Source organism: Oryctolagus cuniculus, chromosome 13, assembly GCF_964237555.1.
Source record: "Oryctolagus cuniculus chromosome 13, mOryCun1.1, whole genome shotgun sequence".
Lineage (NCBI taxonomy): Eukaryota > Metazoa > Chordata > Mammalia > Lagomorpha > Leporidae > Oryctolagus > Oryctolagus cuniculus.
In genome coordinates, this window is record NC_091444.1 from 38,198,924 (window position 1) to 38,204,923 (window position 6,000).

The following is a 6,000-nucleotide window of genomic DNA, read 5'->3' on the forward strand; positions in this document are numbered from 1 at the left end:
GACTTCCATAGTGTCTTTACCAGTTCCTTTCCCACCAACAGAGGGTAAGTGTCCCTTTTCCCCCACATCCTCACCAGCATCTGTTGTTGGTAGATTTCTGAATGTGAGCCATTTTAACCGGGTGAGATGAAACCTCATTGTGGTTTTGATTTGCGTTTCCCAGATTGCTAGTGATCCTGAACATTTTTTCATGTGTCTTTTGGCCATTTGGATTTCCTCTCTTGAAAAATGTCTACTCAGGTCCGGCTTTCTTTCCGTTGTACAAGATTTCTTTAGCTATTCGAGGTCTCCTGTGTCTCCATATGAATTTCAGCATCATTTTTTCCAGATCTGAGAACAATGACTTTGGTATTTTGATTGGTATTGCATTGAATTTGTATATTGCTTTTGGGAGAATGGACATTTTGATGATGTTGATTCTTTCAATCGATGAGCATGGAAGATTTTTCTATTTTTTGGTATCCTCTTCTATTTCTTTCTTTAAGACTTTGTAATTCTCATCATAGAGATCTTTAACGTCCTTGGTTAAGTTTATTCCAAGGTATTTGATTGCTTTTGTGGCTATTGTGAATAGGATTGATCTTAGAAGTTCTTTCTCAGCCGTGGCATTGCCTGTGTATACAAAGGCTGTTGATTTTTGTGCATTGATTTTATATCCTGCTACTTTGCCAAAATCTTCTATGAGTTCCAATAGTCTCTTAGTGGAGTTCTTTGGATCCCCTAAATAAAGAAGCATATCATCTGCAAATAGGGAATGTTTGATTTCTTCCTTCCAAATTTGTATCCCTTTAATTTCTTTTTCTTGCCTAATAGCTCTGGCTAAAACTTCCAGGACTATATTAAATAGCAGTGGTGAGAGTGGGCATCCCTGTCTGGTACCAGATCTCAGTGGAAATGCTTCCAACTTTTCCCCATACAATAGGATGCTGGCCATGGGTTTTTCATAAATTGCTTTGATTGTATTGAGGAATGTTCCTTCTATAATTAAAGGGTATTGTATTTTATCGAATGCTTTCTCTGCATCTATTGAGATAATCATATGGTTTTCCTTCTGCAGTTTGTTAATGTGGTGTATCACATTGATTGATTTGCGAACATTGAACCATCCCTGCATACCAGGGATAAATCCCACTTGGTGTGTGTGAATGATCTTTCTGATGTGTTGTTGCATTCTATTGGCCAGATTTTTATGGATGATTTTTGTGTCTCTGTTCATCAGGGATATTGGTCTGTAACTTTCTTTCAATGCTGCATCTTTTTCTGGCTTAGGGATTAAGGTGATGCTGGCTTCATAGAAAGAATTTGGGAGGATTCCCTCTTTTTCGATTGCTCTGAATACTTTGAGAAGAATTGGAGTTAGTTCTTTAAATGTCTGGTAGAATTTAGCAGTGAATCCATCTGGTCCTGGGCTTTTCTTTGTTGGGAGGGCCTTTATTACTGTTTCAATTTCTGTCCCAGTTATGGGTCTGTTTAGGTTTTCTGTGTCTTCCTGGTTCAATTTAGGTAGGTTGCATGTGTCCAGGAATCTATCCATTTCTGATAGATTTCCCTGTTTGCTGGCATACAAGTCCTTGTAGTAATTTCTTATGATTCTTTTTATTTCTGTTGTGCCTGTTGTTACGTTTCCTTTTTCATCTCTGATTTTATTGACTGGGGTCTTTTCTTTTTTAGTTAGTTGGGCCAATGGGGTGTCAATTTTGTTTATTTTTTCAAAAATCCAGCTCCTCGTTTTGCTGATCATTTGGAATTTTTTTTTATTCAATCCTGTTGATTTCTTCTCTAATTTTAACTATTTCTCTTCTACTAGTTTTGGGTCTTGTTTGCTGCAGTTTTTCTAGGTCCTTGAGATACACTGAAAGCTCATTTATTTGGTGCCTTTCCAATTTCTTGATGTAGGCACCTATTGCTATAAACTTTCCTCTCAACACTGCTTTTGCTGTATCCCATAAGTTTTGATATGTTGTGCTGTTATCCTCATTTACTTCCAGAAAGTTTTTGATTTCTCTTTTGTTTTCTTCTGTGACCCATTGTTCATTCAGGAGCATGTTGTTCAAACTCCATGTGTTTGCATATGTTCTAGGGATTCCCAAGTTGCTAATTTCCAGCTTCATTCCACTGTGGTCTGAGAAGCTGCATGGTATGATTTCAATTCTTTTGAATTTGCTGAGACTTGCTTTATGGTCTAATATGTGGTCAGTCCTAGAGTAGGTTCCATGTACTGCTGAGAAAAATGTACATTCTGTAAGTGTAGGATGAAAAGTTATGTAGATATCTGTTAGATCCATTTGGGCTATATTGTTGATTAAATCTACTGTTTCCTTGTTGATCTTCTGTCCAGTTGACCTGTCTTTTTCTGAGAGTGGAGTATTGAAGTCCCCCAGTACTATTGTATTGGAGTCTAAGTCTCCCTTTAAGTCCCTTAACACATTTTTTAAACAAACCAGTGCCCTGTAATTAGGTGCATATACATTGATAATCATTATATCTTCCTGTTGAATTGATCCCTTAATCATTATATAGTGCCCCTCTTTGTTAACAGTTTTTGTGTTAAAGTTTATTTTGTCTGATATTAAGATGGCTATACCCGCTCTTTTTTTTTTTTTTCATTTCTTTTGGCATGGAATATCTTTTTCCAGCCTTTCACTTTCAGTCTGCATACATTTGTTGGAAAGATGTGTTTCTTGTAGGCAGCAGATAGAGGTGTTTTGTTCCCTAATCCATTCAGCCAATCTGTGTCTTTTAACTGGAGAGTTGAGGCCGTTAATGTTCAATGTGACTTTTGATAAGTAGTAACTTTGCCCTGCCATTTTCCCAAAGATATTTTCTAATATATGCTTTAAACTTCGTGTGGTCTTTTACTGGGTGTGTGTAGCACATCTTTAAGCATCTTTTGCAGGGCTGGACGAGTGGTAACAAATTCTTTCAATTTCTGTTTGCTATGAAAGGTCTTTATTTCACCTTCATTCACAAATGAGAGCTTTACAGGATATAATATTCTGGGCTGGCAGTTTTTCTCTCTTAATACCTGGGCTGTGTCTCGCCATTCCCTCCTAGCCTGTAGGGTTTCTGATGAGAAGTCAGCTGTGAGTCTAATTGGAGATCCTCTGAGAGTAATCTGACATTTCTCTCTTGCACATTTTAAAATCTTTTCTTTCTGTTTCACTGTGGTGAGTTTAATTACAACGTGTCGTAGAGAGGATCTCTTTTGGTCATGTTTACTAGGGGCTCTATGAGCTTCCTGTACTAGGATGTCTCTGTCCTTCTCCAAACCCGGGAAGTTCTCTGCTAGTTTCTCACTAAAAAGGCCTTCTAATCCTTTCTCTCTCTTCATGCCTTCAGGAACTCCTAGAACCGGAATGTTGGGTTTTTAATAGTATCCTGTAGGTTCCCAACAATCTTTTTTAGATTTCTAATTTCCTCTTCTTTTCTTTGTTTTGACTGTATACTTTCCTGTTCTCTGTCTTCTAAGTCTGATATTCTCTCTTCTGCTTCACTGACTCTGTTTTTAAGGCTCTTTAATGCATTTGTCATTTGATCTATTGAATTCTTCATTTCATTTTGGTTTCTCTTCACTATCTCAATTTCATGTTCTGCTAGTTTCTGCACTTCATTTTGATTCCTCCTTAAGATTTCATTTTCACGAGAGAGATTTACTATCCTGTCCAGTAAGGATTTCTGTGGTTAAAGAATTTGTTTTTGAAAACTTCTAAATGTTCCCATTATAAATTTTTGAAATCCGTACCTGCATGTCTTCTATCTCATCATCTTCATAATCTTGGATTGGGGTGTCTTGTTCATTTGGGGGCGTCATAATGTCATCCTTGTTCTTGTTTCCTCGGTTTCTGCATTTGTTGCTTGGTATTGTGGAGATATTCTTTGGTTTCTTCTTCCTTCGCTGTGGTGTTTTTTCTCGTTATACTATGATTGTATTAAGTGGACTGTCTGCTTTTGATGGATCCTTAGAGGTTTGTGATGGGTGTGGCCAGATAACTCTGTTTGGTTCTTCAGGGCTAAGGGTGTGCCAAAGGTGACACACCCAGGTTAGGCGTGGTAAATCTCTCTCTCTCTCTCTCTCTTTTGTTTTTTGTTTGTTTGTTTGTTTGTTTTGATTCAGAAGGGAAGTAATTCCGCACAGCTGATTGGAATTGAAGGCAGTCAGTTTCTGAGCCCTGGCTCCTGTGGATATAATATTCATCTGCTCTGTGCCAAGGACCACACAAAGGATCTGTGCTGCCCTCAGTGTGAGCTCAAATTTCCATTCAGTCTCCCACCGGGTTGCCAAGGTTACTGAGTTTGTGGCGTCTCCGGAGAGTACTCACCTTCTCTCACCCACCGGTTTTTTTTTTTTTTTCAGTCTCAGTTCATTAGCTCCACACATTCACTAGGTCCTATCCTCCTGTTATTTCACCACCACCACCCCCCCCCCCGAGTCAGGTTTTTCTGCTTGGCTGAGGGTGGGTGCAGCCCTGAGGTTGTGCAGCTTTTACAAGTATGTCCAAAATGGTGCCTGCTCTTTGTCTTGCTCGCCTTTGAAAGGTGAGTGGAGAGAGAGATTTGTGCCCGTACCAGTCCCTTTTTTTTTTTTTTCCTCTCTCCTCTAGTTATCCTGGAGAACTTTCCCCCACGTGGCTTCAAGCCTCGTTCCCTCTAGGCTCTTCCTTCCGCTTTCCCATTGGTGTCTCAGGCTACTGAGGTTTTGGCTCACCTCCCTTTCCAGCGCTGGTGCGTAGATTCCGCGGCTGGGGTCACGAGCCATGGGCAGCCATGCCCTCCACGTAGGTCCACTGTGAACCAGTAGTCCAGAAGAGATTCCTATGCTGTTTCTTCCCTAACTTTTCCTTGAACCTGCAGTATCCCCACTTTTACTAAACTGTCTTTTCCCGGACTATCAGTGTGCTCTCTTCCTATTCCGCCATCTTGCCGGAACCCGGAACTCAAACAATTTCAAAAGAAATGGAAAAGCATGGGACTACAATTCAAAGCAGCTGCATTTAAAAATGGAGTGAATATGAAAATCACAAGGGACAGAGAATTATAAATACCAGGGACAATAAAGTGATTTTAAACTCCCTGAAAGAAAATGTAGTTAGATTTGATTATGGCTACATAGTGAATATAAAACCATACAGCTCATAACTGTATCTGCTTATCAGCTGAATAATACCATTATATTCAGGAATTTAAAGGTGTGAGAGATATTTAAGGTAAAGACACTGTTTCACTTCTGAAATTTTGAGGTAAAGAAATCATTGATACTGATACATATGCACTAACGGTAGTCATTAATTCTATACTTGGGAAATAATCACATTGCTGTCTTCATCTTAACACACTTTATGTTTTTAAGATTTATTTATTTTACTTGAAGGTCACAGTTACACAAAGAGAGCAGGAGAGTCAGAGAGAGGGAGAGGGGGAGAGAGAGAGGGAGAGAGAGAGAGAGAGGTCTTCCATCTGATGGTTCACTCTCTAGATGGCCACAATGGCCGGAGCTGTGCCAACCTGAAGCCAGGATCCAGGAGCTTCTTCCAGGTCTCCCATGTGGGTGAAGGGGCCCAAGGCTTTGGGCCATCTTCTACTGCTTTCCCAGGCCATAGCAGAGAGATGTATTGGAAGTGGAGCAGCCAGGTCTTGAACTGGTGACAACATGGGATGCTGGCTTAGCAGGTGGTGGCCTCCCCTGCTATGCCACAGTGCTGGCCACATCTTAACACACTTTAAGACTGTAATAGAGTCAATAGAAATGCTCAGTCCAGCAGGAAGTTTTTTTTTTTTTTTTTTGAAATTAACATTCAATTCAGTGTGTTGTGTGAACTGTTCATCCCAGTTTTGATGCTATATCTCATAACTTTTCCTTTGTACCATGTTTATATATTTGTAGTTTATATAAATTGGCTTTTATTCATGCCAATTTGTTTTAAACCTAATGGATTCTCAGTCTCAGTTGTTTTTATGATCTCTCAGGAATCCTTTAATGTTTCCTATTATTAATAAATTGAA